The sequence below is a fragment of the Acomys minous genome, assembly GCF_964271855.1.
Source record: "Acomys minous genome assembly, chromosome: 8".
Taxonomy (NCBI): Eukaryota; Metazoa; Chordata; class Mammalia; order Rodentia; family Muridae; genus Acomys; species Acomys minous.
Genome location: NC_140489.1, coordinates 36,570,710 through 36,582,935, shown reverse-complemented (window position 1 = coordinate 36,582,935; position 12,226 = coordinate 36,570,710). Strand labels below are relative to the sequence as shown.

At 40.9% G+C, this 12,226-nt stretch overlaps 1 protein-coding gene across 3 annotated transcripts in view; it reads left to right on the top strand.

Moving 5' to 3' along the window:
* The window catches only part of SUSD6 (sushi domain containing 6), a 143,557-nt gene that overhangs the window by 70,373 nt on the left and 60,958 nt on the right, over window positions 1-12,226 (top strand). Inside the window, exon 2 of one of the 3 annotated variants that reach the window (XM_084792293.1) lies at window positions 11,528-11,667. The exons of the other annotated variants lie outside the window; for them this stretch is intronic. The gene's annotated coding sequence lies outside the window, so the exon portion shown is untranslated. The remainder of the gene's footprint in view (window positions 1-11,527; window positions 11,668-12,226) is intronic. 3 annotated transcript variants of the gene reach the window in all.

The following is a 12,226-nucleotide window of genomic DNA, read 5'->3' as shown; positions in this document are numbered from 1 at the left end:
ACAGAAACTGAGTCTGGAAAAATGTCATGTCCTGCCTAGAATTACACCCAGTGCTTGAGCTGGAGTAGAAAGCTAGATGCCTTCATTCCTGAGGTCTGTTCTACTCTTCCTCTTCCTTGCCTTCAAATTTTAATTAATTAATTAATTAATTAATTAATTTGTATGGGTGTTTTGACTGCATGTATATCTCTACATCAGGTATATACCTGATAGCCACAGAAGCCTGAAAAAGGAGTTGGGTCCTCTGGGGCTGGAGTTACAGATGGTGGTGAGCCAACATGTGTGTGCTGGGAATTGAAACTAGGTTCTGTGGAAGAGCAGCTAGTGCGGTTGACCACTGAGCCACCTCCCAGGCTCTAAAGCTTTTGTCTCTTGAGAGACATTAGCCCTGAGTTAGCAAGAGAGCTTAAACTGTGTATTTGGGGACCTGTAGTAGGATACAAGGCTTTCCTGTGGTGAGGGGGTTTCACACTAGGCACCACCAGTCATCTGGCATGGCTGTTGCTCAGCTCAGCATTTATTCATTTGGCCATAGTTCTTAACTGCAGCACTGTTGATATTGGTCAAATAATTACTTGTTTTGGGTAGCTGGCCTGCATATAGTAGAGTATTTAGTAGTATCACTGACCTTTATCATTAGACACCCTTCCCCAAGTTGTGACAGCCAGAATTACCTCCTCCAGACATTGCCTCATGAGGAGGCAAACCAATGTCCTTGGAAAAATGAATTGCCAACCTCATGCTTTCTCTAGAATGTAGACCCTATGCTGAATTATGAAGAACAAGTCACCAAACCAGAGTATGTTATGAGATTGTGCTGCCCTAGGCTAGAATGCCAGGCTAGTAACTTAGTAACTCATATTCTATGTCTGTTCAAGGAACCTTCTATTCTGAAAAAACCAAAAAGATTTGATCTGAGTTTCTAGAGGCCCATCAAACATATTTACACACAGTGTATTGAGACTTGAAAGGAAGAAGACATTCTCATGACATGCTAGTAGACTACCTCTTTCTTTTCTTTTGTTTTGTTTTTCAAAAACAGGTTTTCTCTGTTTTAGCCTTGGCTTCTGGACTCATTTTGTAGACCAGGCTGGCCTTGACCCACAGCAATCTTCTGCTTCCAGAGTGCTGGGATCAAAGACGTGCACCACCACGCCTGGCTTGACTGACTGACTGACTGACTGACTGACTGACTTCCTTCCTTCCTTCCTTCCTTCCTTCCTTTTTTCCCCCTCCAGGATCAGTTGTGTTACCACACTGGACACCTCGCAGCGCCCATCTCTGCCACTCTAGATTTGGGGATCTAAACCCGACTCCCTTTCCTTCAGTCTGCCAAGGGCAAGGACTTCCTCTTTCTTTAATAATGTTTATTTCTAACTTGATTTTATTTTGTCATGGGATGAGGGCCTTGTTACTTGTTTCCACTGTGTTAATGTAGTCCACTGATGTTATAATATGGCATTGGTTGTAAGGTTGGGATGTTATGAGGACATAGGTAGAACCCTAATTCTTTTTAATATGATCCTAAAAGAGGGCTTCTTCTTGTTTTCACTTCTTAGAGGATTCTGTAGTTGTAAGTACTTTTCAGACTATTGAGTTTTTGAGCTCAATAGTAAGCTCCCTGAAAAACATTTGAATACATATTTATGTGGATCAGTGAGGTAGAGCCTTCATTGCCTGTCGGCTTGCATGATTTCTGACAGTGAGTTTGCTGTAACTCTTTGTTCTTGTATGTTCAGTAAGTTTGTCTTCCTTGCCTCACCCTGAATTGCTTTTAAAGTTTTTTCTTTATCCTTTTGTTTTTCAATGTTTTGATGATGTTGTGCCTTGTATTTTCTTTTTGTGCTCTTGAGATTTGATGATATTTTGAATTTGTGGCTTTAAATTTTCCATCAATTTTTGAAAATCTTTGACTGCTTTGTCCTCAAAATATTATGTAATTGCTTCACTGACTTTCCACTCCTTATTCAGTTGTGTTAGGCTATTTGAGCTATTTGATACTGTCCTATAATACCTTTTTTCTTTGATCTTATTTTGAATAATTTTTCTTGTTACACTTTTAGGTTCATTATTTTTCCTTTTGCATTATCTAATTGTTTTTGTTTTGTTTTGTTTTTTTGTTTTTTTTGTTTTTGGTTTTTTGAGACAGGGTTTCTCTGTGTAGCCTTGGCTGCCCTGGACTCCCTTTGTAGACCAGGCTGGCCTCGAACTCACAGCGATCCGCCTGCCTCTGCCTCCCGAGTGCTGGGATTAAAGGCGTGCGCCACCACGCCCCGCTGCATTATCTAATTGTTATAAACCCTAACTTGTATACTTCTAAACCAGACATTTATATATTTCCTTCTAGAACAGTGTTTTTTTAACTGTCCTCATGCTTGAACCCTTTAATACAGTTCATGTTGTGATCCTCAAACATAAAATTATTTTCATTCCTCTTCCTAACTGTAATTTTGCTACTGTTATGAATTATAATGTCAATGTATCTGTGTTCTAATAGTCTTAGGTGACCCCTGTGAAAGGGTCATGTGACCATCAAAGGGGTCATGACCCACCGGTTGAGAACCTCTGCTCTGGAAGTTCAACTTGAGTTTCTTTTCTTTCATGCAGTTCTCTCCCTGTCCTGCTGATGCCTTTCTCTTTCTTCTGACAACATGTTATAACAGACTTTACCACCCTTGTCGTCTAGTTTCTCTGATCAATGTAACTTCCTGCTCTGTTTCTAGTGTTTATCTTCTTGGTTTGGGGCCATATTTTGAGTTTTACTTTGCTATATACAGAAACTTTTTCTTTAAGGATGTATTTTGGGATTAATTCTCACAAGAAGTTTAGTTACTTGATCAGTGTGATCCTTTCAAGACTTGCTTTGAAAATGCTTTGTTTGGGCTAGTCTAGGATGGCCTTTGGCATAACCACTAAGATGGTTCCACTGCAAAGCAAAACCATTCTGGAGATTCCATCCAAGAGTTTTATCATTCAGCTGGTGGAGTGTGAGCTATTTTTTTCTTTCTCTGAGTGAGCTTTTAGAGATTGGTGTACCTTTTTCCTTCCAGGGATTATATCTCTAGCCTCGCTAGTTTTCTCATAGGCATGCACACATCAATACTCAGCTAAAAACTCAACACAGGATCACAGTTCTGTGCAGCCCTGTGGAGTCTTTTGGTTTTGAAATTCCTCGGTTACTTTGCCTTACAATTCCTACCCTCTTGGCCTCCTTCAAATCCTCAACTCAGCATGATAAGATTGCTGAACTCTGGTTTGTTGTTGTTGTTGTTTTTTTTTCTCCCTACCCTGCATTGTAGCCTTAAGGACCTTAAGGGCATTAGCTGGAGCACAGAGGGCTTACTGTATTTGTGTCTGTAAACCACTGTTTCATCTGGCTTGCAAGTTGTTTAAAGGGAGAGTAGTGCTGGGAGGTGGTCCAGTGGGAAAGAGAGTTTACCATGTAAATTGGAGGACTTGAATTCTAATCCTCAGAACCCAGGTAGAGGCCAGGTGTGTTGCACAAGCACCTGTAACCCAGTATCCCGTGGGGAGATAAGAGGTGGAGACAGGAGAATACCTTAAAGCTGATGGACCACTTAGCCTAGTTTGTAGAAGTTAAAAAACAGACCCTGTCTCAAACAAGCTGAGGTTGTCTTCTGACTTCTACGTGTGTGCTATGGCAATTCCATACATTTCCATATATTTTTTCATATTCTCCACCCCAGGCACACAGAAGAGTAAAGTCAGTCTCTTTTATTCTGTCATAAATAAAGTAGATAAAGTAAACAGTCTAAGGGACTGTTATCCCAGATGATTTTTTTTTAAACCACAGATATTTTCCTTCTGGTTTCATATTGAAATGTGCATCCATATAGACATATTTTATTGAGAACTCAGTCAAGTTTGCATCATGTTAATTTGTCCTTGATGAATACCCATTATGTCCAAAAGAGTGAGCATTTTTCAGCATCATGCTATACTTGGTATAACCTGTACCATTACCCATATTCTGGTGCTGTACATTCTTAGTTGGAGACCAAATATGTGCTTTCAGCATAGAATATGCTAATATGTGCTACCCTGGCATGAATGTATAACCTTCTTCCAGTACTTCCTGAAGAGGGACAGTCAGTTGAACTAACAAGTCACAATTGATAAGCAGGCAGCAATTGATAAGTGTAGACAATTGATAAGTTCAGACAGCCCAGTGAGTATTAAGACTGTATGTGGATGGCCCGGTTGTCTTATCTTGCTTTCTTTATGCCAGCTAATATATTAAACTTAAAAAAAAAATGTCCGGTGGACTCTGCAATTCTATGAAGCAAGGCTGGTACTGTATTTTTTGTTTGTTTCTCTGCTACCCCTACCTTCAAGATAAGGTCTTCTGCTATGTAGTTCTGACTGTCCTGGAATTCACTGTGTGGACCAGGCTAGCCTTGAATTCACAGAGATCTGCCTGCCTCTGCCTCCGAAATGCTGGGATCAAAGTTGTGCACTGCTATACCCATCAGTACTTCAAACTTACATGTAACAAAACTCACATCTGCAAAGCAACAAGCATGCTTAGTTCAACGAGCGGCAAGAATCAAGATTTGACCCCTGTGACTATAAAGGCCACATAGGATTTATTAGGTCATGGTGTTTGATCCTGTAATTACTTGTTTCACTTCTCACTTCTGAGATGCAGCTTATCTTCCTGTTTTGTGTTTGACATGTGGCTATGTATTTCTCATGTCTTTTCACTTTCTACTTTATATTGTAATTGTTTGTTACACATATACAATGTACAGAAATCTGTTAACTCTTTAAGAACATACAATTTCACCCTTTGTACCTCATAGAATCAAGTACTTAAAGGTGTTCAATATGTGTTGAATAAACTCAGTAAGCAATTTTAGGGAAGTATATCAGGAATGAGTTTCAGAAGCCTTGTCTGGAGGGAAATATCAACTATCTTCATTAATTTATGATACCTTTTCCTTATTGGCTGTGTGTTTATCCTAATCCCTCTATTTAAAAATGCAGTGTATTTTGATCTTATTCACTCCCCTGTTTGTACTCCTACATTAAAAATTTTTTGCATGTATGTTTATGATGTGTGTGTTTATGTGTGTGTGTGTGTGCATGTGCACATGCATGCATCTTATGTCATGGGAGTGGAGGTAAGAGGAGAGCCAACTTGATTCTCCCTCCTTCGTCAGGATCAAATTCAGGTCACCAGTCTTGTGCAGCAAAAGCATCTTTACCCACTGAGCTATCTTGCCAGCTTACTGTCTTCCAGGACACTACCTGATTTTTTCAAAGTTGGTATTGTTTGTGTTGTTTTTGACAGTGACTTATTGGTATAGCTTGTAGCCCAGATTGTCATTGAACTTGTGATCCTCTTTACCTTTCATACCATTGAAACAACATCTTTTGGTGTCTTTGCCTGAAGTTTGACAAATTCAAGATTGCTTTTGAAGTCTCCATTTAAATATTTAAGGGAATGCCCCTTCATTAGATTAATGAGGTTCTATTTCTGTTGCTTAGTGAAGGCCCTACCTAGAGGGAACTTTAAACAAGATTTTGGTGGGAACTAGAACATTTCACATCTGTCTTGGTACAGGATTTTATGCAGTTAGGTGCCATGCAGAGTAATTACTTGGGGCAGTGACACAGCCTAATGAGAAGGCAGTCTATCCTTGGTAGCTTACAAGAAGTCTGGGTTTTTGTGAGGAAGAGGATGGGGAAAACATGGTTTACTTAGGAGGCTTGCTGGAACTCATACAAGATAGAGGACATTTAGACCCAGAGTCTTGTTTGACTTGAGTGCCACCTCATTGAGGCTGTTAAGCGTTAGTAGGTGAAGGTGAAGAACATGCTTCCAGATCCTAAACTTTAACTTTCAAAAATGCTCTGGTGACTTTTGATTAGGAAGGAGGAAAATAGTAGGAACTATGATCGTATGTGTATATATGTGTACTAGGGAGATATCTTTGCCTCTTCCACTAGGTTGTTTATTTTCTTTACTATGAATCCTTCTAAAGAGTTAGAAATTAGCTGGATATGGTAGCACGTGCCTTTAATCCCAGCTCTTGGGAGACAGAGGCAGAAGGATCTCTGTGAGTTCAAGGCCAGCCTGGCCTACAAAGGGAGTCTAGGACAGCCAAGGCCACACAGAGAGACTCTGTCTCAAAAAACTGAAGAAAAAAATTAGAAATTTCAGGGAAGGTGTGGTGTGGAGAGGCTTCTTGTTGTTGCTGAATACTAAAAAGTGGGCACCTCTGCAATACAGAACTCTGAAAGCCCTTTGCTAGATTTTGCCAACCATAACTGTTAGTTCAGAGGCACTGTTCCTAGAGGACCCTTTGAGTTATTATTTGAATGGGTCAAGGAGCTATAACTAAAATGATTGTGAGGCACAAATCTCCAATAGCTATTGTTTTAAAGAAAAATCCCAATCATTCTATTTTACCAATAAAGATTCAGCAACCAAATGCTGGGATAAAAACCTGCTACCTCAGAGAGGCAGAGAAAGCAGCTAACTGACCTTCCTTCTCAGCTTACGAGCTCAGCTGATAGCCCAGGAGGAAAAGGCCAAAAAACCCAAGGCCATAGGCTTGCTAGCTCAAAGCTCAAAAAGCCAAAGGCCAAGGAGCTGAAGAGCTCAAGAGCTGTCTTTTGGGACTTCCTTAAAGAGCTGATAGGACCTTTGTGTAGTGAAAGGTGAAGTGTGTGAAGTCAGATTCTGCTGACCCAGGGGATGTTGTCCTTGGCATTAATGCAAGGTCATGGTGGGTGCACATGTCATAATGCTATGAGTTTAATGAAAGAAAATACACACATCTTTCCATTTTGGAGAGTGAAATGTCTCATCTCATTTTAGCTTACTTGTGGATGTCCTTCTAGGTTGGTCTTTTTTTAAAGATTGATTTATTATATATTCAATGTTCTTCCTGTGTGTATGCCTGCAGAACCCAGATCTCATTATAGATGGTTGTGAGCCATCATGTGGTTGCTGGGAATTGAACTCAGAACCTCTGGAAGAGCAACCAGTGCTCTTAACCTCTGAGCCATCTTTCCAGCCCGGTCATTTCTTACTGTTTCTAACATAGAGGCTGAGGATGTTTGTTTAACTGTAAGGCTTTGCCCAATTTATCCTCTTTTCTTGTCTAGGACTCTTAAGAGAAAAATGGAAGAAAAAGAAGAGAAAGTGACTAAGAATCATAGGATTTGGAACAGAGATGCTCTTCAAATAGAGCTCGTTTGTCCCACCCCTCTGTTTGAAATGATGATGACAATAATGATGATAGGTATTGACGATAATGGTAACTACCATTTTTGCTGACTCACAGTATGCCAGCATTATGCTAAGTGTTTTGTGTTCCTTTCCCTATATAGTGCTTAGAAAAGCCCTGTGAAATAGGTATGCAGATAGGAAAAATGAGATACACACAGGTTGGATAACTATGTCGGGATTATGACTGTGGAAGCACCTCTTTATTTATAGAGATAAAGTGTCTTTGCTTGAGGTCAGTTTTTTTTTTCCAGTTAGAGGTGACACATACATAAGTAGAACCCTAGTCTCTTGACCTTGACTTCCATCCAGGGAAGATTCTTTCTCTGTGGCTATTTTGTCTTCTTTCTTGCTCTCTATCCTACTTAATTTCACTGAAATTGGATGAAGTAGAGGAAAGGATGGTCTAAGTTTGGTGTTTTTGGTGAGCTTTAAAAGTTTATTTTTAAATAGACAGCCTTCCCAGACAGACTGAATGTAGCAGAAGGCCTGAGAACCAGGAAGTGACACAGACGTGTTTATATCATCCCACTTGAGGGCCTTTGCAAAGCCATCCACATGGATGGGAAGAAGTAAACACAACTGCAGCAGTCTTTTTCTTGGGTTTGCTATTTTTGACATGGAGGAGGTGTTTCCTGCATAGCTATAACTACTTTGAACACTAGAGTCTGGCTCCAGTGATTTTATATATATATATGTATTTATTTCTTGTTACCAGACAGAAACATTCTGTAGTTCTAGAAAGAGAAAACGGATTGCTCCCCTCTTTGTCCTTTTTAGTGACTTAGTCTTCTGGGTTGTTTGTTTGTTTGTTTGTTTGGGTGTTTTGTTTTGTTAGGTTTTGTTTTTAAATCCCTGCAGGTAAGTAGTTCCTGCATGCAAAAGATTGTGCTAAAACTATGATCACCAGTATGTACGTGTACATGAGCTCACACAACCCCCACCCACACATCTAAGTCTTTCTTAACACTTTGTTTTCTCTTAGCACTATAAATTTTTTTCTTTTGGATACTAGTAGCTAGTAGCTTTGAGTGCTATAGATGAACATGTACTTCTCCAGCATGTTGTGAATTCTTGAGATTAAGGTACCACATTTGTTCTCTGGAATTACCCAGACTCTGCATAGAGGACAGCTTGTGAATATTTGTTGAGTTGCAATATTGACATGAATTGCAGTATAGATGGTCTCTGGAAACACAGATTCATGAGAGTTCTGATTGAACAAATGACTTCCTTGGACTTCGTTTGCAGAGTGAGTACTGGAGCCTGTTCCTCTCAGCTCTGTTGTAAATCATGCAGAGGGAGTAATGACAAAGAAGATCTATCTCTGGGGCCTAGAGAGTAACTGCTGCTGTTTCTGCCACGCATCTGTTTTGCTACCTGCCCAAAACCTAAAAGTTGATATACCCCCTGCCTTCCTGTTTTATGTCTGTTGCTGCTTTGCCATCTTTTATATTGTGCTCAGACTATCTGTCTAGGTTTTTATCCCCTTCTTCCCCTCAATTCAGTAAGTATCTGGGGTGTGAGAGAAGCAGAGTTGGTGATGGAGTGATTCCCTGTGCTAAGAACAGCATGTGAAAGAAACATGTCTCTCTGTGGGCTTCAAGGGCTGGGATGGACTTGGTTGTCTCAGGGTAGAATTGACTCAGGAGGCAGACAGGTGAATCTCTTAAGTTCAAGGGCAGCTTGGTCTACACTGAGAGTTCCAGGGCAGCCAGGGGTACATAGAGTAACCCTGTCTCAAAAAACAAAACCAAAGGTAGAATTGAGCTTAATGTTTAATTTGGAAAAGAAAACAACAGGGCACTCTTTTCAAACAGGCAAATAGGTTGTTAATTTTTCATGTCTTCTTAGTTACGTGACATTAAATGTATTTTGGAATTGGAAAGAACCTTGTTTAAGGAAGATTCACTTCTTTACTCATTGGCGTTTTCCTTTATTCTTTTTTTCTTTCTTTGTTCCCCCCCCCCTTTTTTTTTTCTTTTCTTTTCTAAGACAGGGTTTCTCTGTTTAATAGCTCTGGTTGTCCTGGAATTCGATTTGTAGACCATACTGGCCTCAAATTCACAGAGATCCGCCTGCCTCCGCCTGGAACTAAAGGAGTGCACCACCACACCTAGCTTGTTTTGTTTCGTTTTTAAATTTTTGAACTGACCTTGTGCCTTGAGCCATATTTCAGACATTTCTAAGCCACATGCAAAGACTGCCCTTTGAGAATCCAGTGGTCACCTGGCACAGCCCGAGGGAAGGAAGGACCCTCACCATTATGAGCTGAAGTCTTCAATTTCAGAGACCATCCTATAGCTTGTGCTTATTTATTTTTTTCATCGCAGTTAGTAATATCGGTATCATCCAGTTCGCAGATAGAACTGAAAGTTACTTTGCCCAGACCACCCAGTTACTACTCTGTGAGTTAGCAGACCCTGCCCTGGTCTGCTGTGCTGACCCTGAGAGACACTTAGCTGGACTGTTTCCCTTTCCCTGGTCAGGAAATAGAAACCCAGGAAGGGAGACTTTTGCGGTAGGTCGGCCTATCGGCTGTGTAAATCTCTGCTCGAAAAAAGTGGCTTCCTGGCTACAGACTAGAAATGTATGAGGCTGAGTTCCTTGCTCTTCTTGTTTTCTTGTCAGAGTCAGTTTTACTTTATTCTCTTCTGCTCCTTTCTCTTGCATTTGTCTCTCTCCTCCCTAGGCTCCTGCAGTGCTGCAGTGCTCCTTGTGTGTAGAGGCTTGGGGTTGGCTTTTTGTTTTTTGGTTTTTTTCCCTTCTCTTTGTTAGATGTTTGTTATTTTTGGAAAGCACTTTAGGAACACTGTGTACTAGATTGTAGATACAAATGTGCTGGTGGATTGGTTAAACTAAATGGGAAAGTGGACTCTCCTCAGTTTACTGCACTGCAGAGGGAAGTGGATGCGGGAGTTGGGTCTTAGAAGATTCAGGTGGAAGAGATCCTAGGATAAAGCTTCCTTTTAGTTAGAGCTTTTGTACACTTTTTCAGAGGAAAAAACTTCCGGTCTCTTCTAGAAAACTTTGAATTCCTTAGTCCTGAAAGGGCTTTGGGAACCATCCAGGCCCATCCTGAAGCACCAGGAAGACTGGGTGACTGGCTTGAGGTCAGAACCACTGCCTCACGCTGAAACTGGACCTAGCTATCTCCTGTGTCACATCCCTGCTGTACTTAAAATCTGCTAGGTCTAGAAGAAAGGTGCTGGAGGCTGAAAGAGAGGACTGGAGGGGGTATGGTGGTGTGTCTGCTGGTACTCCTGCTTGCCTGGAGGTTGGGAGAAAGTGTGTCAACAGCAGTTCTTCCAGCGCATCACAGGGCTGTAAGGAATATCAAAGCAATTCAAGAAAATCTCTGGCACTTTCCAGTGACTTTTAGGTGGTTTAAGAGAAAAGGTGAGGGTAATTTATATAATTAGGAACAGATTAAATTTCAACATCTAGGAAGGGTGAACATAGCTATAATCCCAGTATTTGGGATCTTAATGCAGGAGGATTACCAGTTCAAGGCCAAGCCTGGGTTACTAGCCTTCCTCTTCTTTCCACTTCTCTTCTTTCCTCCCTTCTTCTCTTTCCCCTCTCCTCTTTTCCTCCCCTCCCCGCTGCTGCCCGGCCAAATGTTCCTCAAATCCCATCAGAGGAAAATGAGGCTGTTGAAGCACTGAAATGTTAGTGGCTCAGGGGAAATAGAAGTTAGTGATTCGAAAGATCCACAGGAGGAAGAAAGAAAAGGCACCTACAAAACCTCTTGTTATTTATAGGGTATGATGGGAGGGCCTGATGATTTGAAGGTGAATGGGAGTGAAAAGGGGAAAATTCTGCAGTCCCTTCTAAGGTAAGGAAAGGCAGGGTCGGAGTCACTTGTTGATTGTTCTCCTCTCAGAGTTTTGGACTAATTATCATTACATTCAGGAATGTAATCAGCTGCTTAGATTCTCTTCAAACTTCAGGAAATGGTCTTTGTCCTTTCCCACCACGTGCCAGTGAGTGGGCACCAGCAGATGGTTGGTCAAAGGAATACACTATCTTGTATCTTGTACACCTCTTTCTGTATTCGTCTGAGACAAGAGAAGGTTTCAAATTGGTTTTCTTTTCCCAGTTTGTTTTCCTTATTAATGGATGACTTATGGTTTATTGAATAATTTGTCCTAAATACAGTATGTGAACTGAAGCTAACTAACATTCTAGTACCTGGGAGTCAGCCCTTTTGACTCCAGAAGGACTTATAACCCCACAACTTCAGCAAGACTGTGGCTTTCTCCTCAGGGTGTTCTCTAAGACAGCTAGACAAATGAGCTGAGATGACATGGCGACTGGAGATGGACATGCCTAGAGAATAGGGTGCCTGCTGTTTCATGGTTGTTCTACCTGCTGCTACTTTCTCAAGCATTAAGCTACTTTTGAAGGTAACTCTAAGGCACCTTTAACCTTTTTAGCAGGCTGTGTCATTAACCTGGAAACATTTATCCAGGGGTGGCACCAGTCTAGGGGTTGACATAAAATTAACCAGCACAGTATAATTATCCCTAGAGAAATACTAAAGTTACATTGTTAAAAATGGGGAAAGATCCATTGCACATCAGTATTCCTTTAGTATGTTACTATGTAATTAATTAATCTGTTTTTGAGACAAGGTTTCCCTGTGTAGCTCACATATCTTTGAATTTGCAGCCACCTTCCTGCCTTGCCTCTCTAAGAACTAGAATTTGGAATTATAGGTATGCACCATGGTGCTGCCTGTCTACATTCTCTACTTTTTAAAAAATATAGTTTTATTATTTTTAACTATGTATACTTGTCTATCTATAGGAGGTATATGCATGTGCCTGGAGACTAGAACTGATGCAGAGGCCATGGAAGAATGCTTCTTCTTGCCTTGCTCCTTGTGGCTCACTCAGCTAGTTTGTTACAGGATCCAGCTTCCTGTCTTGTGTGTGTTCCTGTCCCAAATTCCCTCAGGGATAA